Source organism: Balaenoptera borealis (genome assembly GCF_965194805.1).
Source record: "Balaenoptera borealis genome assembly, contig: HAP1_SCAFFOLD_486, whole genome shotgun sequence".
Classification (NCBI taxonomy): domain Eukaryota; kingdom Metazoa; phylum Chordata; class Mammalia; order Artiodactyla; family Balaenopteridae; genus Balaenoptera; species Balaenoptera borealis.
The window spans coordinates 2,530-27,655 of record NW_028123711.1 but is presented as its reverse complement, the minus strand read 5'-3'; the positions used below and the strand labels follow the sequence as shown (position 1 = coordinate 27,655).

The following is a 25,126-nucleotide window of genomic DNA, read 5'->3' as shown; positions in this document are numbered from 1 at the left end:
GACTGGTGTTTCACCTTGACAAGTTCTCTGTCATTCCATAGGAAAGCTGTCTGGCTTGGAGGTTGCAATCCCAGGGAATTTTTCATCAGCGGGGAAGTCTCCATCACTACAGAGGAATCAAGGGAGAAGTCAGTCCCTGGTAAGTGAGATGCTCCCCCTAAACACCAACACAGCAGTCGTGTACCTTTCAAGGGGTTCAGGGGCAAGATGGGCTAGGCATTTCTACTAACTCTTCTTAAGGATCATGGACAGTGCCCTATGCTACGAGGTAAGCGGTGACTGCTGTAATTCTTACTGGTGATCCTTTCCTGTCACAGATTCTCGGCTTTCTTTGTATTTCATAGGACTGTTGTAAGTCCAATACAAAATGAGTCTTATTTTTAAAAACCTGAAATGTTTTACAGAGCCTAGCATTCTCATATAGGGTCCTTTCCATTCTCCCCACTTTCCCGAGAGGCTAAGAACACTTCACACCATGAAGTAGGAGAGGGGGTAGAGCCCTTTTTGATGAAATACATCAACAAAGACAGAGTCTTAGCCTGCTTGCTCTCTGGACAGGATCTCGGACCACAAGGTCTTCAATCCTGGTATAAATGAAGGAGGTGAGGACAGTTCAACTGGCACTCTCATAACAAGAGTTCTGAAACACCTTCCAAAGAGACTATAGCAGTAGATGAGGGAAGGGAGTGCTACAGTGTGGTAGTACAGGGGGAATGATCGGCTACAGCAGTGAAAAGTGTGGTACCGATTGGTGTGCTCTCGGGGTTCTTGTACATGTAGCATAGATGACCTCTACAGTGGCCCTCCCACCTTCCCACCTGCATTAGGTGTTCTTTTTTTTGTAATTTATGTTTATGTATTTATTTATTGTTTGAACTTACTTATTCTACGTATTTATTTTTTTGGCTGCACTGCGTCTCTCATTGCTGTGCACGGGCTTTCTCTAGTTGGCGGCTAGCGGGGTCTGCTCTTGGTTGTGGTGTGCGGGCTTCTCCTCGCGGTGGCGTCTCTTGTTGCGGAGCATGCGCTCTAGGCGCGTGGGCTTCGGTAGTTGCGGCTCACGGGCTCTAGGATGCAGGGTCAGTCGTTGTGGCACATGGGCTTAGTTGCTCCACGGCATGTGGGATCTTCCCAGACCAGGGCTCGAACCCGTGTCCCCCGCATTGCATTGGCAGGCGGATTCTTAACCACGGCGCCACCAGGGAAGCCCTAGGTGTTCTTACATAGAGTCTAAAAACAGAGAGCACTGAGAGAAGGTAGTGGTTATTAAAGGCTCAGGATCTAAATTCTACCTGTCTCTACACCCCTTCCCAGCTGTCGATTTGACCCCATTTTTGAATGCCGACCTCATTCTTCAACTTTCTCTGCCGTTTGTGTACTCACCTTGAAAACTTGTTTCTGTGATGCGTTGAGCAGACACAGGGTGGCAGATTGCAGAGGTGGAAGCTGGTGGTCGGATATTTGTGGGCTGAATCTCCTTCAGTCCCATTCCCATTTCTGGTTGCACAGAGGCCCTACTTCCTGTGTATGACACAGAGCCATAGGATTGCGGGCAGGAGCCAAGTTCTCCATACAGTAAAGACCCCAGTGTGCCTTGGTTATAGTAATATACCTGGCTTCCTTCCTGGTAGGTAAGTGACAGGCGGCTCTGCCCCTGATTTGGAATCTGAGATGGTGTTCCCTGAGCAAGGCTGGCAGAAAGCGATGGATGTAGAGGGACCATGTTCTTGGCGTCTGAAGTTTTATCATACTGGGCTGCCAGAAACATGGAGGAAGCAGCTGTATGCCGGTCAGTGAGTGCCAGAGTAAAGTCTCCGAGTGAAGAAGAATTCTTTTCAGTGCTTGCTGTGATGTCCCACTCAAGAACACCTGGATAGGAAGCAGCTGAAGTGGAGATCTGGCTGTGGTCCGTAACTCCAGGTAACATAGTCGTGCTAGAATGTTGGTAAAGGTAGGCACTACCCATGAGTGTCTGGAAAGGGGTACCAGTAGCCGATGCCGAACTGACGGCAGGGGCAGAGACTCTGGAGAAGTTGCAGACGCTTCGTGTTAGGGAAGTTGCATTGCTACAACAGATTTTTAAGCAACAGAGCAATCCAGCCAAGTTTATATTTTAGAGAGAGAACATCTTCCATGTGGAGGATCAGTTGAAATAGAAGAGATTGTTAGAATTGTAGGGCGGTAGTATTCCAGGCAGGAGATGACGAATGCCAGACACCACCTAGTCACAGACATAGCTTTTGCAGAGATCAGCTACATGTTGTTGTTTTTTATTTACTCTCTCATATAATTTTTTTTAAGTCCTGGACCACAAAATACTGTGGCATCGTTGGAAAAATCTGAGACTCGATTCTAGTCTTTTTTCTGTTTGCCTGCTCTGCAGCTTGGGCTTACGTTCTCAAGCCTTACTTTTTCATTGTGAAATAAGAACGGTGCTACTTAACCCGAGAACTCCCCAGGCACATAGACCCGTGGCGTGTGAGGAGCAGTGAAGGAGAGAAGGAATGGAAGTGCTTTGGGGACCCCAAGAGCCCTTCAGAAACCGTTTGTTCTTTTTAATATTGAGCATTAAAAGTGAAGGCATTCCATTTGTTTCACTCAAAAACAAATTCTGTTCTTCTGATAGCCTGTTTTTTTTTTCCACTCCCTTTTTCTATAGTCAGATCAGTTCCTGATGGGCATTCTCCAGTCCACACTATTGCATCTGATTGGAGGCTATGCAAAATTTCCCAGAGACAATGAATTTTGACTGTATAGTAGTTAATTCTTTATAGTACGTTCCTGCAAAAACACTCTTTTCTTCAGAGTTTTTCCTTTTCAGGATAGTGGTAGTGTTGTGGTAACTAATAAAGGCTACTCTTCAGAAAATTGTATAACTCGTTTTTAGTGTATCTACTTCGCTTACTTAATTCCATATTCCCTGTTTTCTAGACAGACTTCTTGGTGTCCACTGTACCCATGGTTTCAACAGGACTGGCTACCTCATGTGCAGGTGAGTTGCCAACCCCAAGAGGCAGAGCATGTTTAAATTGTTCTGTTTACAATAGTAATGTAAGCTAATGTAAGCTGAATGCAAAAAATGCAGTCAGAGAAGTGTATGAAGTGGAAGGCAATTTTGCCCCCTACTCAGATGTTACCACCAGTAATAATTTAGCACATATTTTTTCAGACGTAAAAAATGCAGATATAAGCATATACAGTGGTCCCTTGGTATCTGCAGGGGGATTGGTTTTAGGACTCCCCATGGATCCGAAAATCCTCGGATGCTCAAGTCCCGTATGTAAAATGGTGTAGTACAGTCGGGCTTCCATATCTGCAGGTTATGGAACCGTTGGATATACAGAACTGACTGTACCTGTGATTTAATGGTATAGTGTTTTAGACATTCTGGTTTATAATTTAATATATGGAGGACATCTTCGTCTGACAATATTTGGAGACCTCATTCTTATTTATTTATTATTCTTTTTTTTCCTCCAAATTTGCTTTATGTAGTTGGATATAAATAAATGAGCACAAACTTAAGCAAGATACATGTAACAATTTAATAGAACCTGATACTCTTAATTCTTTCAGTGTTTCTCCAACTCATCATGGGGCTCGTAAGAAAAGTAACCAACATGGATACTACTACAGTTGAATGTCAAATCTTTAAGTGCTTAGGACATACTAAATCCTTGTATAATGCACTTATGAGGAACCCTTCAAGAGACTTGTGTTTTGTATGTAGCAAAAAGTGTTAAGAGTCAAATATTCAACTCAGTATAAAATAATAAGAAACACTTCTGATTTGTTAGGTTGAGATTGCTTCTCCTTTTACTAATGAATGATTGTTTTAGCTGTAATATCACTGAGCTGAACAAATATGTCACCTTGGAGTACATAAGGAAAAATAAACACATGCTAAATGGGTAAAACATTACAACTACATCTTTACTAGACCATCTCTACTAACGCTTCAGAAACTTAGAGATTTAGAGTGTTCTTACGTTAATTGCAAGAAAAATAGAAAGAGAGAAATTCCTTCTTTTTTGAGATCACAGCTGTGAAGTCGTGATTATACAAATTCTTCATTTGTGTGCAAAACATGAAACACATTTCTCTTAATTCTCCCTGCTTAGAATTGTCAGTCAACTAGCAGGACTTTCCTTCCAAGAAACAAGAGACTGAGATGTGTTTTATATAACTTCAATAACCTCAGCACTACAGTAAGAAGACATGCAGTATCCTTTTGCTGTGCTTCAAGACAACAGGGAAGGAGGTCACAGGAAAGAAGAAATCAAAATGGTTACAACTGAGAAACTTTTCTCAGTGTAACCATGGTGCCACTTTCATTTTTACATAAGCATGGTGGCATAATTCAAGCTCAATACATCAGAATTCTTAATATTTAAAATTTACCTTGACTTTTAATTATCACCATGTTAACAACCAAAATAATTTGACGAAACTCATAAGAAAGGGTAATGTTAATAAACCCCACTTTACTAGAGTTAGTTTCTGGACACATTAGCTCATTTTTTTTATAGAAGAGGGACAGTGAATCTCAGTTGGCTTACAAGCTAGGAGATCACTTTGAATTCTGCATTTCTTAACTGCAAACAGATATAGCACTTGTAACAGGTTATAACTGGTTTTCAGCTGGTTTTCAAGCACAGAGCCAGCCCCAACAGTAATAGTACACTATTGAAAAAGACCTAAGGCAATGAATTCCATTTCCAGTGGAAAGAAAGAATCGTATGGTCTTGGACAAACAATTCTGATGGTTTACTTAACAGTCACTTAGTAGTTCTTCCTTGCTCATAGAGCTTTATGACTTTTTTGAGGAGTGAAGCATTCAGCTTGAGTGGATAAATCCTTGTTAGGCTAAGACAATCATTATCATATCCCTCTTTGCCATGAATTGTCTTACGAATGGTCATATCAGTCTGTTTTGGCAAATGAGTAATTAAGGGAAGGCTGTTATTGTGCTTATGAGAATGATATTTTTCTCTGAGAAAAGATAAATAGGCATTAGGAAAATGACCATTTGGGCTCTTTTTCTGCTTCCTCCTTGTTTTGTGAGAATATGATATTTGGTTTTACAGCAGCCATCTTGTGACCCTGAGATGATCATATGCCAATAATGACAAATGGTAGATTAGAAAGAACCAGCAAAGACAGAAAACAGCAACATCAATAGTAACAACAATCACAGCAAAAGAACAATGGGACCTTAACTTGTGGAGTTCCTATAAAGTAAAAAATATAAGTGCTCTATGTTTATTCTAAAACAAAAAAAGAACTATGCAAACCAGCTTAAAACTCCTTTTTTTGTGCCAGTGTTCTAAAATGTGGCTTTTCATAAAACCTTGACCCAAATGCCAGCAACTTCAGAAAAGAATTTGGGTAGGGGGAAGAAGAAAGTTATCTCACTTAGGAAAAACAACCACTATCTTTATCCTAATCTTTGGCACACAGTTGAAACATATATAGCTGCTGTAACACTTTACACAATTCCTATGTACTGGAGGAATAACAAGATCTAAATAACAATTATATTTTTCAACACTGGGTGAAGGCTTTACATAAAAATACCATCCTCCTTTTTCCCCCTAAATTTCTAAAATATCACGTGCTTTTCCCCAACATCTGCAGCCGTTCAGGAATTTTTAGGAAACTTTCATGCATGATCTTAATTCCTAATCCCTGGCTCTTTGGGCTCAACCACAAAAGATCAAAACCACCAAAAATGATGGTTCACTTGAAGTCAGGTGAGAGACACTGGCTCAGTTAGTCTCGTAGGACAAAAGCAGTGCTGCATCAACTGTCTCCATGCAGGAGGGGCACGTGAAGGATCTCATCAGCCAGTCATCTGTACAGCCCAGGTGATCTGCATACACAGCAGAAATCAAATTGGGTTCTCATAAACAAAGTGCATCATACAGATCACACACTCCCCGATCTTTTTTTTAAATATTTGTTTTATTTTATTTATTCATTTATTTGGTTGCGCCGGGTCTTAATTGCAGTCGGTGGGCTCCTTAGTTGTGGCATGCAAACTCTTAGTTGCGGCATGCATGTGGGATCTAGTTCCCTGACCGGGGAACGAACCCGGGCCCCCTGCGTTGGGAGTGTGGAGTCTTTAGCCGCTGCACCACCAGGGAAGTCCCCCGGATCCTTTTTTCTGATCCATTTCTTCCAGGGTCATAAACTCCTTCAGGCTGATGCTGTATGAGGCCTATTCTTTGAGCTATCCTAATTTGCTCCTCTCAGCTGAGGTGCTAGGCGAGTCTGACTAGGTGTTGGATGAGAGACCAAAACTGGAACTTGATCCAGATATGGCAGCAGCAGCTCCTGATCCAGCTCCGTCCCCTTGCCAAAGCTAGCCCAGTCGGATTGAGACTTGTGAGGCAGGGAGATGTCATCCGAAGTGGGGGACTTAAGGCAGTTCCCCATCTTCCGGGGCTTGAGTGTGTGATCTGTGTGCTGTTTTGACAGTCTCCCAACCTCATTCTTTTTTTTTTTTTTTTTTTTTTTTTAATTAGTTTATTTATTTATTTATTTTTGAATTTAAAAAATTTATTTATTTTTTATACAGCAGGTTCTTATTAGTTATCTATTTTATACATATTAGTGTATATATGTCAATCCCAATCTCCCAATTCATCTCACCACCACCGACCCCCGCCCTGCCCCGCTTTCCCCCCTTGATGTCCATACGTTTGTTCTCTACATCTGTGTCTCTATTTCTGCCTTGCAAACCGGTTCTTCTGTACCACTTTTCTAGATTCCACATATATGCATTAATATATAATATTTGTTTTTCTCTTTCTGACTGACTTCACTCTGTATGACAGTCTCGAGGTCCATCCACGTCTCTACAAATGACCCAAGTTCGTTCTTTTTTATCGCTGAGTAATATTCCATTGTATATGCGTACCACATCTTCTTTGTCCGTGCACCTGTCGATGGGCGTTTAGGTTGCTTCCGTGACCTAGCTATTGTGAATAGTGCTGCAGTGAACATTGGGGTGCATATGTCTTTTTGAATTATGGTTTTCTCTGGGTATATGCCCAGTAGTGGGATTACTGGGTCATATGGTAATTCTATTTTTAGTTTTTAAGGAACCTGCATACTGTTCTCCATAGTGGCTGTATCAGTTTACATTCCCACCAGCAGTGCAAGAGGGTTCCCTTTCCTCACATCCTCTCCAGCATTTGCTGTTTGTAGATTTTCTGATGATGCCCATTCTAAGCGGTGTGAGGTGATACCTCATTGTAGTTTTGATTTGCATTTCTTTAATAATTAGTGATGTTGAGCAGCTTTTCGTGTGCTTCTTGGCCATCTGTATGTCTTCTTTGGAGAAATGTCTATTTAGGTCTTCTGCCCATTTTTTGATTGGGTTGTTTGTGTTTTTAATAGTGAGCTGCATGACCTATTGATATATTTTGGAGATTAATCCTTTGTTGATCGGTTTATTTTTTTTTTTAAGGCTGCATTGTTCCTTTGCTTACTGATGAACATGTACAAGTCAGAAGTTTTTGATATTATAAAACATCAAAGTAATGAACATTCCTGTGTGAACATCTTTGAATATATATGCTTTGTCTCAGTTAACTTCACTCAGAATGGGACTTCTGCATCAAGGAGTTTATGCCCTTATGCTTTTTGTGGGTGTTGCTACACTGTACCAATGTATGGTTGTTCATGCAGGAAATACGTATTGAGCATCTGTTATGTTTAAGCACTGTGCTGGGTGCTAGCAAAAAGACTTGAGAAATTTTGTGAGTGAGGAGACTTGACCTGCCTGCCCTTTGTGAATTCTAGCAGTCCAGAGAGGGAATAGCTATTCAAGAATCACACTCTGCATGTAGAATTACAACTCTGACAGGTGCCAAGGAGAGGGACATGGTACCATGAGAGCATATTTTAGGGAGGATTTGATCTCATCATGGAGATTAGAGAAGGTTTAGGGATGTTTCAGCTGATATCTGAAGGATGAGTAGGTATTAACCAGATAGGGACGTTGGGGAGAGATTTCTGAGCATAAGGAATAGCAAAAGACCCTCTAAGAGGAAAGCATATGCTGTGTTGGAGGAACTGGCCAGGAAGGTGGGGCCGTTGGGGGAGCATGTCATTATAATGGAGCTGCAAGTGTGGGTAGGAGCTCGATCGTGCAGGCTTATGTTTAAGGTTTCAGACTTGAAGAGTAATAGAAAACCATTGAACTATTTTTGTTGAAGGTGAGTGTGTGGAACATACCCAATTGCATTTTCAACCTATCGTTTTGCTACCGAGTGGAGAATACACTGCAGGGAGAAAGAGTGGAAGCGAGGAAGCAAGTTAGGAGACTTGTGTAGAAATTGGGCATAATGGTGGCTTGGACCAGGGTATGGTGGTCATTTTGGTGGAAAGATGTGGACAGATTCTAGAGGTATGTAGGCAGTATCATTGTCAGCACTGGTGGTGGGTTGAGGATGAGGGTGAGGGAGAAATAGCTGTCAGTGATGGTGATTCCTAAGTTTCTGGCTCCTGTGGTTGGTTAGATAGGGTTTTTTAGATATGATGTTAATATTTGTCCTAATTTGTCTTTTGTTATTTGTTGGTTCTTGATGAATACTCTTGTCATATTAAGTCTCCTGTTTTTAGTGTACAAAGCATTTTGACCGAAACTGACCGTTGTATGTTATCAGATAACTTTTTAACATCTGCCAGTTTGGTCCTGTATTTTATTCTCTTTCATTTATTGATTAAATTGTTGTATTAATGTAAATAACTATATTAATAGATTTTCTAAAGTTGCGTTATCCTTGCATCCTTGGTCCTTGGAATAAAGCCTGTTTTGTTTTTTTTTTTTTTTTTTTTTTGGCTGTGTTGGGTCTTTGTTTCTATGCGAGCGCTTTCCCTAGTTGCGGCAAGCGGGGGCCACTGTTCATCGCGGTGGGCGGGCCTCTCACTATCGCGGCCTCTCTTGTTGCAGAGCACGGGCTCCAGACGCGCAGGCTCAGTAGTTGTGGCTCACGGACCCAGTCGCTCCGGGGCATGTGCGATCTTCCCAGACCAGAGCTCGAATCCGTGTCCCGTGCATTGGCAGGCAGATTCTCAACACTGCGCCACCAGGGAAACTCCGGAATAAAGCCTTTTTGTAGTCATGGTATGTATCATGCTTTAATAATTATTGATTAGATATGCTGATATTTTCTTAGGATTTTTCTATCTGTATTTGTAAAGCACAATTGGACCTTTTTTTGCAAAAACTTGATTTTCTTTCCTTTTTATTTACAAATGACTCGAATTTTGTTGTTTTGTAGATATTTGATTGATGTAGAAGGCATGTGGCCAGATGATGCAATTGAATGTAAGTATAAGGGTTGTCACTACTTTTCCCTTGTTATAAAATTTGAAGGGAGAAATGTAAGGGAATTTCTCAAATTTTGGAAAAATAGAAAAGTCTGTAATTCATTTGTTCTGACATACGATAACCTTTTACCAAAAGTTTATAAAGGGATGTATCTGGAAATAGCAAGATATAATAGCCTGAATAATTAGTCAGTGGATTTCAGCATTTTTTTTTCTTTTTTAAATTTATTTAATTAATTAATTTACTTTTGATATTATATCCACTGCCCCACCAAGGAAGTCCCTTTTTCTTCCTTCCTTCTTTCCTTCCTCCCTTCCTTCCTTCCTTCCTTTAAAGCTCCAAGTCATTTAAAATACATGACTTCTTACTAAAAATCTCCAGTTCATAGAACCAAGGGGTTTATAACTTCTCCTTTAAAAGTGATATTCCTGGGACTTCCCTGGTGGTCCAGTGGTGAAGACTCTGCGCTTCCAATGCAGCAGGCGTGGGTTCAACCCCTGGTTGGGGAGCTAAGATCCCACATGCTGCGCAGCCAAAGAACTTTTTTTCAAAAGTTATATTCCTGTATTATTGACTTTAGTGGTTTAGATTTTTTTTTTAATGTTTAGAGGATTTCAGTTTCTTTACCAGGAACAAACAAAACGTAATGTAAAACTAGTTTTGCAGAAACGATTTCCATCATTCTCTTCTTCCCTTTCTCCTGCAGACTGGTGTTTTATCTTTACAAGTTCTCCGTCATTCCATAAGAAAGCTGCTCGTCTTCTGGTTTCATAAGAGATGGTGAACAGTGGTAAAATATCCAGTTGACCGAAATTTCTAGAGTACACTTCAGGGAGCGAATGATGGGGTGGAATGTTGGGGCAGAGTGAGAGATACAGATTCTGGTGAGACTGAGAGTCATGCACAAAAATTACTGGGCTGTGGTGAAGGGAGAACAAAACTAAATCAGGTTCCTGCTGGTGGACAGGAAGCCAAGATGAAGAAGAATGGTGCGTAGCTGGGCAGTGTAATTAGGCCCCTAAGTGCTGTGTCTCCTGATAGTAATTATGAACAGAAACCAAATAATAGTTACTAATAACATGGAGGTGACCAATCCTTGAGAGCTGAGGCAGAGAGAAGGAAAGATGGCATTATGCCTTGTCTCTGGTGCCTTGAGTTTCCCAGGCTGGTTTGTGACCAATCTTGGGTGAAATCATAACTAAGTCATTTCTGCTAAGGTGATCAGCTTTCGTGGGGTCCTTTCTCTGCACTCTGTCCAATGGTAAAGCCCACTGGTTTATGCCTCCTGGAAAACAGTTATTCCAAAGCAGTATAAGTGAAGCATTGATGAAACAGCCATGAAGAACATGTTTCCACATGGCCTCGCACCACCTTTTCAAAGTGCTGTAAAACTTTTTTCATCCAAAAATCAGTAACAGAAAAGGATTGGGATCAAATCCCGTACAGAGGTAGTGTAAGAAAAAAGAGAATAAGGAGCAGAATAGCATGTCTTCAGACAATAAAATCAAGTTGGAAAAGACAGGTCCACAAAACAGATCAAAACTGTAACCTATTATTTCAAAGTGGGCTAAAAGATGTTAGGAAAAACAATGCGAAAGATGAAAGAACATGGATCGAGGAGGGAATGGGAAGTTATTGTTTAGTGGCTATAGAGTCTCTGTTTGGGATGGTGGAAAAGTTCTGGAAATGGTAAATGCTGATAAATGCCACCTATGGGTGTTTGGTTTTAGTTGATCTTCTTCCATGAAAGGGTTTGGAGAGATTCAGAAGCTATGCTGCTGCCTCCATCTTTCTGATGTCCTGCTCAATCTTTTGACATAATTATTTTGAATTTGCACAGTGGTGATGGTTGCACAGCATTGTGAATGTATTTAATGTCACTGAATTGTATACTTGAAAATGGTTGAAATAATAAATTTTGTTTTATGTATATTTTACCATAATAAAAAAAAGATGAAAGAACAGCATAAACCAGAATTAGGTAAGATGATAGAACTCAAGACAGAATTCAAAATAAAAGAAAAAAGTTTCAGAAATGAGGACTAAATTTAAAATAATACAAGAGTGGGGACTTCCCTGGTTGTCCAGTGGTTAAGAATCCACCTTGCAGTGCAGGGGATGCAGGTTCGGTCCCTGGTTGGGGAACTGAGATCCCACATGCTGCAGGGCAACTAAGCCCGCACGCCGCAACTACTGAGCCCACGTACTCTGGAGCCCACGCGCCACAACTGGAGAGCCCACGAGCCGCAAGGAAGAGCCCACGCACTGCAACAAAGAGCCCACGTGCTGCAACTAATACCCGACACCTCCAAAAATAAATAAGTTAATTAATTAAATAAATTAAATAAAATAATACGAGTGAATGAACATAATGGATAATGCCTTAAGAGAAACAAACAAGAAGAGGAAAAAATTTTTTTAAATCAAAAAGAAGATAAAAAGAATTTTAGAGAAATGGCAAACATAACAGATAGGCAAGAAAGAGTCAGGACAGCTCTGAAAAGAGAAATATAAATACGTATAAGGGGCTTTCCTGGTGGTGCAGTGGTTAAAAATCCTCCTGCCAATGCAGGGGATATGGGTTCGATCCCTGGCCCAGGAAGATCCCACATGCCATGGAGAAGCTAAGCCCGTGAGACACAACTACTGAGCCTGTGTGCCACAACTACTGAAGCCCACGCGCCTAGAGCCCGTGCTCGGCAACACGAGGAGCCACCGCAATGAGAAGCCCGCTTGCCGCAACTAGAGAAAGCCTGCGCACAGCAACAAAGACCCAAAGCAGCCAAAAATAAATAAATAAATACATTAAAATATATATATATATATATATATATATATATACGTATAAGAATCTGTTATACCATAAAAGTGACATTTCAAATCAGTGGGACAGATTAGTCAATAAGTTGTGATACATAAATGTTGGGGTATAAATATTTCTCTGGAAGGATCCACAGCACGGCCAAAGCAGATGTCTCTGAGGAGGGAAATGTGTGGCTGGGGAACGTGGGGAAAAGGGTCACTTTTCATTGAATACCCTTGTGTACCTTTTCTAGTGTTCTGTCATGTGAATCTATTACCTCTGAAGTTTGCCTGAGTTCAAACCCCAGTTCCCCCAATTGCTAGCTCTTAATCTAGGGCAAACTCTTCACACTCTCCAAGCCTCTTAATCTGTGAAGTAAGGTCAGTAACTCAGCCTGGTGCTGCCTGGCACAGAATAAACTCTCAAAAAATGGACATTATTAGTGAAAAAAACCCAAATGCCCATCAGTGGATGAATGGATTTTTTAAATGTGGTGGATATGTGAAATATTATACAGCCATAAAAAGGAATGAAGTACTAACACATGCTACAACATGGACGAACTTGAAAACATTATGCTAAGTGAAAGAAGCCAGAGACAGCGGTCACATTTGTATTATTTCATGAAATGTCCAGAAAAGGCAAAACCATAGCAACAGAAAGCAAATTAATGGTTGCCAGGGCTGAAGGAAGAGGGGATGAAGAGTGCCTGCTGATGCTTAAGGGGGCTTCTTTTTGGGGTGATGAAAACGTAATGGGTTAGATGCCGGTGATGGTTGCATAGGCTTGTGGATGTACTAAATGACACTGAATTTGCAGTTTCAGAAGGTGAATTTTATGGCATGTGAATGACATCTCAAAAAAATAATTTTGAAAATGAAAATTGCCCATTTTCCCATAGTCACTATCCACTGTCTCCATCTCTCCCTTCTCCCCACTGCATTCCTTTTCACGCCCAGCCCTGCCGCTCTCTCCCATCGTCACTCCCTCGAGCTGCCCCACGAGGCCTCCCAGGGAGCCTCTGAACCCCTGGGCGCCTGCGTCCTGTGGCTGTTGGAGCTGCTGCCCAGTGCGCATGCCCCCACCACTCTCACCCGTGAGAGTGGACGCTTCCGTCGGATTTTTTCTCATGCGTTTCAGTAGATGGTGATGTTTACAAAAGGCGGCACGTGCCCTGCCCAATGGAGGAAGCCCCTCAAGTTAATATTTAGGCGCGTGCAGAAGTTTGATCTCGTCCACCAGTAACCTCAGGATGCTGTGCTCTGAAAGCCAGGTTGGCCGCCTACGGGCATCTGCAAATACAGAGGACTTCAGAGGCATTTGGGCCTCAAATTGAGTCCTTGTACCTCCACATGGGATGTGACCTCAGCCCTTTGCTGCACCTCTGTAAGTGAAGTGGCACAGGAATACCGGCCTTGCCTGTCTTTGCCAAGGTTAACTGAAGAGCGCATTCGCTCCCCGCGTGCTTAGGTGTTGAGTACATCGTGATTTACATACCAGGCCCTATTCGTGGGCCTCCTGATGCAGCAGTTCCCTTGGCTCTGCCCCTGTCGTCAGCTGCCCCTAGGATAACTCTGAGCCCTAGCCACTTCTCTGGTAGATTTCCCTATTCCCCCACTACAGTCACACCTGAATAAGGCAACTCAGACCTTTCAGAGATGTGTCCTGAACCTCTTGTTTTCTGAAATACCTATCTGGTGGTTGTGAGACTTAAGGCCAGCGTCCCCGAGAGACTTTTTCTATTTCTCCTAGTAAACCTAGACTCATCTTCTGTCACCTTCAACTCTACTCCAATTGTGTTCTTTCAACCCAGACCTCTGACCCTGCTTTTTACTTCTGCCATTTCATCCTCGCTCCTGCTTCCTTTCCTAAATCCATACGTCTCTTTTGGCCTTCCTAGCCCTGGGCCAAGTTCCTTCCTCTTTGCTCAGTTTTTACCCCTTTCCTTCATTCTCCCATCCAACTTTCAGTCCTTCCTTTCTCACGCCCCAGTTAGCAGCATCTCAAAATTCTTAAGGTTTATTACTCATCTATTAATTGTATTCCATTTACTTATTCAGTTCTATACCTATCTTACCTATGTATGGAAGAACAGCTGGTAGCCAAGGTGGCACCAAGAATCCTAGCAGCTCTCACTTGACGTATCCGTAGTAGACAGCAATTTCCATTTCTTTTTCCCTCTCAGTGAAAAATTGCAGCTTCCCCGAAGAGGTGTATCTGGCAGCATTCTCCCGTTGTTGTTGAGCCCGCCTCTTCATGGCCTCTCGCTCTGGCCTCTGCTCTTGTTCGATGGGCTTTGACATGACTGGCTCAGGCACGTTGGGTTCCCTCCATGGAACTCGTTGCTTGCTGAAGTCTTGGCATAGAAGTTGGGTTTGGAGCTTGGATGGGGACTGGCGCTTAGTCACAGCAGGGGGAACAGGCTTCCCGCTGGAGAGAAGCGCCAGATGAAGTTTTGTAGGGTGCAGGCCTAAGAGCAGCAGACTGAGGGGACACGAGGCTGGGTATGGTTGGTCCAAGCCGGTTGGGTTGGGTTGGTCACAGTTGGCTGAGCTGGTTTGGCGGGACCTGGCAGAGAGGCAGGAACTGGCTGGGATGAATTGACTGCAGCAGGTTGAGCTGAGTCAGTAGAACCAGGCTGGGCACGGTAAGCCCCAGCAGGCCAATGTGAGGCCAGAGACTGTGGCCTCCGAGGAGCGGGTCGAGCTTGAGGCTTGTCCCAGGCAGAAAAAGGCAGAGGTATCAACTTGACCTTCCCAGGAGGAGGCCGCTCATACTGGGATGAGGATAGACACTCTGTTTCAGCACTGCTGACTGGTTTCTGGGCTTCGACTTGAGTTTTCTCAGCACTCTTACCCTCATGTGGGGTATGCCGCCATGGCTGGATGGCTGGGGGTCTTTGGGGTTGCTTGAATTTCCCAAGAGCCGACAGGAAGAGAGCCCAGTTTTCTTATCATCCTTCTTCCCCAGCGCATGAAGAACCTTCACAGACTCCAGCATGCGCATGCCTAGGGAGGTTCGAGGCTTTTTAAAGCTCAGTTTGGTGTTTTTTTCGCTTCGTCTCGGGAATTGTTGGCTTCTCTTCTGCCTTGACTTTGTTCCCTGACTGCTTGTTCTCTTCAGCCTTGTTTCTTCCTCTGGTCCTTTTGGTCTTTTCCTGCCCGTGGCTCTTAGTTTTGCTGATCTTTCTGGATGCAGCTTTCTGAGGTTTGCCTTGAGAGTGCTTGGCCGTGTTCACAGGAGCCCTGTCACTGACTGCAGCGTGGCATGTAACCACTTCTCCCCCTAACAGGCACTCTGGATTCTTTGGCTGGATTTTGGCCTTGGGAGCGCCACTGATAGGCTCAGAGGCTTTCTGTTTGTTCTTCCTGGGTTGATCAGAGGGAACCTTTATGACACTTGGCTTTTCCTGCACCTGATTCACCTTAAAGGCTCTGGCATCTTTGGCTTTGATCCCGTTGGGACCTTGGGATTGATCAAGATCTTTCAAAGAACTAAAGAGCTGGGGAAGGTGAATATCCTCCGCCAGTGTAGTAATGTCTGCAAGACCACTGCTGGATTCGATCCCATTTTCGAGTGTCCCTAGGTCCTCACGACTCAGGCTGTTCTTTCCCAGATCAGCATTTTCAGAACCAGGCTGCTCCTCTTGGCTGAGGGGATCGGTGCAGGCCAGCGGCTGGTGAATATCAGGGATTCCTAAAGGGAGTAGTGGAGGATCTTGGTTTTCTTTTGGGATGTGTTAGGCATCCAGAATCTTTGAAAGCTTGGTTTTAATATCATCCACGTTCTTACTCTCTATTTGTCCCTGGCTTGGAGCTGGAGGCAGGGCCAGGAGACGCCTGGCACTCTGGACTGGAGCTGTCACTGAAATGTCCCCAAGTTCAGATGCTGGGTTACTCTCAAATATGTGACTGTTTCTGCTACTGCAGGACTTGGGGAGTTCTTGAGTTTGTGTCACACAAAATGTCTGGCTTGGAGGTTGCAATCCCAGGGAATTTTTCATCACCAGGGATGTCTCCGTCACTACAAAGGAATCAAGGTAAAAGTCCAGTCCCTGGTAAGTGAGATGCTCCCGCTAAACTCCAACACAGCAATCATGTACCGTTCAAGGTACATGATTGCTGTGTTGGTGTTTAGGGGCAGGATGGGCGAGGCATTTCTAGTAACTCTTCTTAAGGATCATGGACAATGCCCTGTGCTACGAGATAAGCGGTGACTGTTGTAGTTCTTACTGGTGATCATTTCATGTCACTGATTCTTGGCTTTCTTTGTATTTCATAGGATTGTTATAAGTCCAATACAAAATGAGTCTTATTTTTAAAAAACTAAAGTGTTTTACAAAGCCTAGCATTCTCATGTAGAGTCTTTCCAATTCTCCCCACTTTCCTGAGAGGCTAAGAACACTTCACACCATGAACTAGGAGAGGGGGTAGAGCCCTTTCTGATGAAATACATCAACAAAGACAGAGTCTTAGCCTGCTTGCTCTCTGGACAGGATCTCGGACCACAAGGTCTTCAATCCTGGTATAAATGAAGGAAGTGAGGACAGTTCAACTGGCACTCTCATAACAAGAGTTCTGAAACACCTTCCAAAGAGACTGTAGCAGTAGATCAGGGAAGGGAATGCTACAGTGTGGTAGTACAGGGGGAATGATCGGCTACAGCAGTGAAAAATGTGGTACCTATTGGTGTGCTCTCGGGGTTCTTGTACATGTAGCATAGATGACCTTTACAGTGTCCCTCCCACCTTCCCACCTGCATTAGGTGTTCTGTTTTTTTTTTTTAATTTGTTTATTTATTTTTTGAACTTATTTATTTTATGTATTAATTTTTTTGGCTGCACTGGGTCTTCATTGCTGTGCACGGGCTTTCTCTAGTTGCGGCTAGCGGGGGCTACTCTTGGTTGCGGTGTGCGGGTTTCTCATTGCAGTGGCTTCTCTTGTTGCGGAGTATGGGCTCTAGGCGCATGGGCTTCAGTAGTTGTGGCTCCCGGGCTCTAGAATGCAGGCTCAGTAGCTGTGGCACATGCGCTTAGTCGCTCCACTGCATCTGGGATCTTCCCTGACCAGGCCTCGAACCCGTGTCCCCTGCCTTGGCAGGCGGATTCTTAACCACGGCGCCACCAGGGAAGCCCTAGGTGTTCTCATATAGAGTCTAAAAACAGAGAGCACTGAGCGAAGGTAGTGCTTATTAAAGGCTCAGGATCTAAATTCTACCTGTCTGTACACCACTTCCCAGCTGTAGATTTGACCCCATTTTTGAATGCTGACCTCATTCTTCAACTTTCTTGCTGTTTGTGGGGCTTGCACTTTGGCATTTTCTTAAAAGCTAAACATAAACTTACCATATGACCCAGCAATTCCAGTCCTGCGTATATATGCAAAAGAAATGAAAACCTATGTCCACAGAAAAACTTTTACAAAAATGTTCATAGCAGCATGATTCACGTTATCCGGAAAAAAAAAAAAAAAATGAAACAATCCAAATGTCCAACAACTGGCAACTGGATAAACAAAATGTGGTAGAGACATACAATGGAATACTAACCAGCAATAAAAAGGAGTACTGGTACACACTATAACAAGGATGAATCTTGAAAACATCATGCTAAGAAGCTAGATGCAAAGACTAGATATTATATAATTCTATTTACATGAAATGTGCAGAAAAGGAAAAAGGCAGATTGGAGGTTGTCTGGGGCTGGGAATGTGGATTGATTGCAAACAGGTATAAGGGACTTTTCTGGGTAACAGAAGTGTTCTAAAACTGGATTGTGGTGATGATTGCACAGCTCTGTAAATTTACTAAAAATAATTGAATTGTATACTTAAAATGGATGTATTTTATGGTATGTAAATTAAACTTCTATAAAGTGTTTTAAAAATCTCTGTAAAGATATGCCAGAACAAGTCACACTGAGTAGCTCTGGAAAGGAAAGATGGGTGCCTGGGAAACGGGAGAGGGAAGACACTGTATCAAATACTCCTTTCTATATTTTTAATTTTGTACCATGTATTGTCAGTTTAAGAAATGAGAATAAACAAAACAAAAACTTACAAAGAAGAGTGTGGCAATAAAGGTTTAATGGCTTTGGTGAGTTCAATAGGAGTAAAACATATGTTAGGCCATAGAAATGTTCTAGCTTACAGAAAGGAAGATGATAAATCCTCTGTCACCATCTGAAGCACAACATGCTTAGTTCAAAGGGACATGCTTAAAAACAGGATGTCAACAAATAGACCCAGAAGCTGTCAACTTAGGAAAGGGGAGTAGAAAGGATGACCTGTGAGAAACGGTTCAAAGAGTGAAGACCTGAGGGAAAATACTTCAGGGAAGGAAGTGGGGACCTGAGAGGTAGAAGATTAGGTCTCTTTTGTGCCTTCAGAGAGCAGAACTGGAAGCAGAGCCAGGAAATCTAGTACAGGCAGATTTTGGATCTTTTTAAGTTTTAAAACCTTTGCCAGCTGGAGCCTTAGACAAATGGAACAAGTTGCCAATGAGCGGCAAGTGAGTGGTGGAGCTGTTGAAGCAGAGGCTGGAGCACCCTGTGGAGCAGAGGCAGCGGAAGTGTTGACGGTCCCTTCCGAGAACGAGTCTGAGAACCTCTGGCACTTCCAGAGGACATGGTATGCACCGCTGGGTGTAAAGCACACACGTTTACATCTGATTAAATGAGGGAGGAGCCTTGGTGTGTGTGTTTCTGCTTCTAGTTTCAATCTTTCTGATTAAGTTCATTCCTGCCTATAAAACGGTAAACATTTAAAAATAGAAAATAGTCTAAAAATAAATTCTTTCTCAACAAAATGTATCTAGTTAGCCCTCTAGGATGGTGAAAATCAAAAGGACAGACGCCAACAAGTGTTTTCAAGGATGTGGAGAAATGGGAACCTTCATACATTGCTGCTAGGAATGCAAAATGGTAACAATACTTTGCATAACAGTCTGGTAGTTCCCCAAATGGTTAAATATAGAGTTAACTGTATTATCCAGAGTATATCCATTCATCGGCATATGCCCAAAAGAAATGTAAAATACGTCCACACAAAAACTTGTACATGGATGTTCACAGCAGCTTTGTTAATAGTAGCCAAGCAGTGGAAGAAATGCAAATGTCCAGTAACTGATGAATAGATAAGTGAAATATGTGCATTCATACAGTGGAATATGATTTGGCCATAAAAAGGAATGAATACATGCTACAGTGTAGATGAACTCTGAAAATATTAAGTGAAAGAAGCCAGTCACAAAAGATCACATGTTGTATGATTCCATTTACATGAAATGTCCAGAATAATGAAATCTATAGAGACAGAAAGCAGATTAGTAACCACAGCCGGGGCAGGGGCTGGGGCAGGGGTGGGAGATTGGGAGAAATGAGTGACTGCTAATGTACATAGGGTGTTTATGGTAGGTGTTGAAAATGTCTTAAAATTAAACTGGGGTGATGGTTGCACAGCTCGGTGAATACACTGAAACACACTTAACTGTACGCTTTAAATAGGTGACTTTTATGGTATGTTAAGGATCTCAAGAAAGCTATAACAATGTGTTTATTCATGTACGCAAACTAAAATACATGTCGATTATGAAGCCTTATTTGGAGAAAAAAGCTTCTCGGGCTCTCTGTTCTTACATCTTCTGTTACTGAATCAGGGGTACAAGAACAATGGAAGGTGACCAACAGCGTCATTTCCATTTAACAGTGGACAGTCCCAACAAAAATGTGGGCGCTGGGTATTGTACGTTTGGTGCAGTGCTACACACACTACGGCTAGCACTAAGTGCAAACCGTCAGAACCGTGCCGTCACGCTAATTTGACTTCCACAGATTCAATCAATAACCACAATTCACAGGTCTGCACTGTGTGTGACAATTTGTGCTGAGGACCCACCATGGGATAGAACATAGAACTGTTGCTGAATTCATTTACAGATGCCGTCGGTAAACCACAACAATCCACTTTCCTTAGTCCGTGGGAGAGTCTCAGGCATTTCCTCTAATGATCTCATCATCCCTTAGCGCCTGGATGTGAATCAACCCACTCTGTTCTCTGCAACTGGGCTTACGCATAAAGATTGAAGTGACTACAAGTCAACTCACATTATCAGCTACCATGATTTAAGCTTTCTGTTGCAGAGAGTCTTGAAAGGAGATACACACTGGCTGGCTTCTTCTGTTATAATTTCTATTATTGTGAGAGTAAACTCACCTGTTAATGCCTTATTACAACTGGGGAAAAAGTAACTGCCACCATCTCAGAGATGTTTCAGGCTTTTTGTAGTACTTTTTAGTTTAATTAAAATCTAGGTGAAATTCATTCCCGTGTTCATTGATCAGACAAACCATCATAGAGACCCAGGGGGGGAAAAAGAAAAGCTTTTCAATTAAATAATGACTTTTTAGGTGGAAACTGAACTTAGGAAAACATCTCTAATATAGGAAAAAGGCTGTATTTTCTTACATCACCTTATACAGCTATTCTTCATGTATGAAGATTGTTATTGCTGACCTTCTGCCGGCAAGGTGCCTGCTGAAAGATGCTTTTCTTTCAGAAAAATGGGTTTATGCTCATTTATTTATAACCACTAAAGTTTAGGACCAGAGATACACATTGATAAGACAGAGTCAAAATTAGAAATACAGTCGATGGCACCAAAAGACAGTCTTTTCTTGTGAAAAGTTTTTAGATATGCACCGTTCAAACTGGCAACTGGCGTTTCAGTACGAAAACGTACTAGCTCGTCTGCCCCCAAAATAACATTTTGACGTAGATTTAATTCTGAAAGGCAAGATTAGAACTTCTAAAAGCAGGAACTAAGGTGATAACTGTCTAGTAGTCACCATCAGAAAATCAGAACTGGTCAATTACTTCTGCAAGTATGGTAGATGATAACTCTAATATATCCTCCCCCTCAAATCAAAAATGCATTGCGCCTGCAGAATGGTCCTCAGAAAATTTCTTTTCATACATGAATGAGTAAAGATTGCAGAGACATAACGAATCTGAATAATGCCAAAATTCCAAGTATGGCCATGAGACTGTAGAGTTAAAATGTCATGGAAGTACTTGTCATTAGAACCGAGGTCAAGAAACTAACAGGATGGTAAGGTTCCCAGATAGTGGCTGGGTTTGGGGTAGAAAAGAAAGAAAATCAAGAGCTAAAGTCCTCAATTAATATACAGGAAAAACTGGAAGGTTAGCAAATGATCATTAAAATCTTGTAGAGGGTGGTAGAGCTAGATGACTTAAGTCCCAAAGGATTTTCTATCAGGTTTGAAAAATTATGGTCTGGAAGTGACCCTCTCACTCTCTTTGCTTCTCTGCATTCTCTGAAATCTTTCCTCTTAGCTTTAGTATTTGTGAGGATTATGATCACCTTTTTTACATGGATGGCTCTAAAATCTTTATTCCACTCATGACATACTCATGAGGTCATACGTAGCTATGTTTTTAGATAGTTTCACTTGGATGTTTTGATCTAACTTCAACTTTAATCAATAAAACTCCTTCATATTTCAGTCAGAATTAGTTTCCTCTTCCAATCTCTCCATTTTGATAAGGTGTTTGCATAGTATTTTAGTTGCTTTGGGTAGAAATTTCAAAAGAACCACGGCTATTAATTACCAAGTCCAAGTGATGAGAGTCCAGCTTAGTTTCTTCTCATAAATTAATTGATGAATATCACTTTCTTATTTAAAAATCTCTGCTGACAATTAGCTAAACATTTGGCAATAAAATTATATCTAGACACACAAAATAAATTCCATGTGGATTAAGTGTTTAAATGCATTGCCCTCCACCCTAAATAAGTATTAAAAAAAAAAAAAAAAAAAGGAGAATACTTTTTTATAATCTTGTGGTTGGGGACATCTTTCTTAGCATGGAAAAAAGAAATAAAGAAGTTGAGTACACAACAATGCTATTACACTATTAATACAATATCAATAATGCTCAAGAATTAATAAGAAAAATTCTTCAGAGAAAAATGGGCAAAGGATATAAGCAGCTAATTCTCAAAACAAGAAATGTAAAGAGCAATCTCTGAAACCTAATATTTAAAAAATGCAATTTAAAGCAATGAGTTTTTTCACACATTAGATTAGCAAATATTAAAAAGACTGATACTACCCATAGTTGGCAAAGGAATGAAGAAACACGTCCTCTCATACTTTTGGTGGGCACATATATTTGTACAAAATTCCCGGAGGGCACATAGTTAGAGGTGGGGAGGTCTACAGATTACTGACAGTCTTTTAAATTTCTATTATTAATGATCTACTTAGGATTTAAAACTTCTTGGTCAACTCTGTTAATTTATATTTTCTTAGAAAATCACCCATCTAATTTCGGTTTTAAAATATATCAGCCTAGGGCTTCCCTGGTGGCGCAGTGGTTGAGAATCTGCCTGCCAATGCAGGGGACACGGGTTCGAGCCCTGGTCTGGGAGGATCCCACATGCCGCGGAGCAACTAGGCCCGTGAGCCACAACTACTGAGCCTGCGCGTCTGGAGCCTGTGCCCCGCAACAAGAGAGGCCGCGACAGTGAAAACCCCGCGCACCGCGATGAAGAGTGGCCCCCGCTTGCCACAACTAGAGAAAGCCCTCGCGTAGAAACGAAGACCCAACACAGCCAAAAAAATAAAATAAATAAATAAATAAAATCCAGCCATTCATATTAAAAAAAAAAAAAAAGGAAAAAAAAATATATATATCAGCTTAAAGTTGCATACAGTAATCTTTTTAAAAAAAACACTTCTTTGACTGTGGTTATACCCTTCCATACTATTAGTGTTGATCCTTTTCTCATGGTCAGAATAACCAGAGATTTGGTCTATTTTTTTTTTGAAAGAACCAGATCTTGGTTATATCGATCAATTCTGGGGACTGATTTATAGAATGCTTATTTCAATTGTTTCCTAGTTGAGTTTGTTGAACTAAAATATCATTGAAGGCTATACATTTTCCTCTCAATATAGATTTAGTCACATCCCGTAAGTTTTGGATATGTGCTTTTACTGTCATTAATGAAAAAAATTCTATAATCTCAATTTTTAGTTCTCCTGTAGCCCAAAAGCTTAGACTGTTTTAAAATGTTTATTTAAGGAAAAAGTTATAGTTGTTAAATTCCAACCTTATTGTACTGTGGTTAGAGAATATAAGCTTAGTTAGAAATGTTCTACTTTGCGGATTTATCAACATTTTGCCTAAATGTACAGTTAATTTTTGTAAATATTCCGTGGGCATTTGGAACAACTGTGGCTGCTGTGTTTTGGGAATAAAGTTTTCTATAGATACTTTAAATCAAACTTCTTAATATTGCTATTAAAATCTTCCATATCTTTTATCTGTTATATGTCAAAATCTGATAAAAACAATGAAAATATCCCATTCTTGTACTTTTGTCACGTTGTATATTGTAATTATGTCTGGATGAACATATGAATGCACTCTGGTTGAAAGCACAGCAGTAATTTTGGAAGTCTCTGAAAGACTCTTTCTTCCCTTGGAAATTACAGAGTGGAGATAGGGTAGATTCTCAAGACAAGTAACATTTAATTAGAAATGACCCCAAAACGCTACCTTTCCATGGTATAGAAACTTGTATTTCTAATCCGGAAAAACTATAAATTATTGGCAGAAAGGTGGAAGTATAGGAATTTTCATGCATTGCAGGTAGGAATATAGACTGGAAATTAATTTGGTACTAATGTAGAAAATTAAGTATACATATAGCTTATGATCCAAGATTTCCACTTCTGGGTCTGTGCAACAAAGGTAGTCTCACAAGGTCCATAAGGCAATATGGACAAGGATGTGCACTGCTGGTGTTTTGCCTTGTTGGGAATTGACGGCGACCTGGGTGTCCATTACAGGGCAAGTGCATAGGTAGATTGGTAGATGCACTCCATGGAGTACTATGCAGTGATCAGAAACCTGAATTAGACGTATGTATAGCAATGTGATGAATCTTAAAAATACAAGCTTAGTGAAAATAACAAAAGTAATGACATACCTTTTATATACATTGAAAATACATGACAACACAGAATACATATTTTGTAAGAACTCTTGTAAGCCAAAAGATATTTACATAACAAGGCCAGTTCCGACGGGAGGACAGGAATGAGGATGGGATATGGGAATGAAATTTTAAAAAGAGAGGCCATGAACCTAGGAGTATACTTAACTCAACTCTTGGCAGCTGAAGTTAAAAAAATTTTTTTAACTTTATCTTGGCATAGAAACTGCGTACTAATTCTATGCTTTCGCTCTGCTTCTAGAAGGATTTGTTATGACTAGATTGGAGGTTCAAACAGGTACTTTAGGCAGAAACTAGAACACAATGAAAAGCTTGAGAATTCTCTCTTCCAGCTCATAACTAACGTTTTATGTTTGATCAGTCTGGCTGAGGTCACTTTTTAATTAATGTCACAAAGAAATTTTTATGGTTTCATAGTAGAAAAGATGTGCTTCTTGTTTAAAAAAAAACATGAAAAATTTTTTTTAAAAAAAGTATAATCCCATAATCTTAAAATAATCTGCTAATATTTAATTTTGATCCAGTCATATAAATACATGTAAATATTATATCTTGCTTTTTACCTCTTAGCATATAATGAAATGTATCCTTGGGTTCCAAGATACTGCTTTGGACTGTTGTTTCTCTCCATATATGTGTGATTGTGAAGAGTGATACGAAATTAGCCTGTTTTATAAAAATGTAAGAAACACTGGTAAACATTTAATTAAATATTACTAAAGCTCTCATTTTATTCTCTCATGGAGGTCTCTTTGTTTGGTAGTTAGTTTGTGTTGTTCATTTGCCCCACTGCTGAAAACGTGGGCAACTGGAAATAATGAGAGGTCAAAAATACAGAGAAATTATTCATCTTCAGCTTTTTCTCTGTAAACAAAAACTGTTAAATATGGCTTCTTTTGTACTGACAGTAGTAAACTATCCCTTTTCTTTGATCCCAG

The 25,126-nt window shown here is 41.1% G+C and overlaps 2 long non-coding RNA genes and 1 pseudogene across 8 annotated transcripts; 2 read left to right on the top strand and 1 right to left on the bottom strand.

Moving 5' to 3' along the window:
• LOC309621476 lies at positions 1 to 23,531 on the top strand. Its single transcript, XR_014240040.1, has 2 exons — positions 1 to 139; positions 22,515 to 23,531. It is a non-coding gene; the product is annotated as an uncharacterized lncRNA (long non-coding RNA).
• Positions 1,751 to 11,273, top strand: LOC309621480. 6 transcript variants are annotated; one of them, XR_014240045.1, is made up of 6 exons: positions 2,019 to 2,751; positions 2,932 to 2,992; positions 4,122 to 4,463; positions 8,963 to 9,136; positions 9,294 to 9,340; positions 10,050 to 11,273. It is a non-coding gene; the product is annotated as an uncharacterized lncRNA (long non-coding RNA). The 6 variants fall into 6 exon arrangements; XR_014240042.1 differs by lacking the exons at positions 2,019 to 2,751; positions 4,122 to 4,463 and adding an exon at positions 1,751 to 1,920; XR_014240043.1 differs by lacking the exon at positions 4,122 to 4,463 and having other exon boundaries at positions 2,936 to 2,992.
• Positions 4,474 to 8,814, bottom strand: LOC309621479 (RING finger protein 11-like; annotated as a pseudogene). The gene is made up of 2 exons: positions 6,150 to 8,814; positions 4,474 to 5,935 (listed from the first exon to the last, which is right to left on the bottom strand). The product of its transcript is annotated as an RING finger protein 11-like (transcript).
• Positions 23,532 to 25,126: the final 1,595 nt, after the last annotated feature.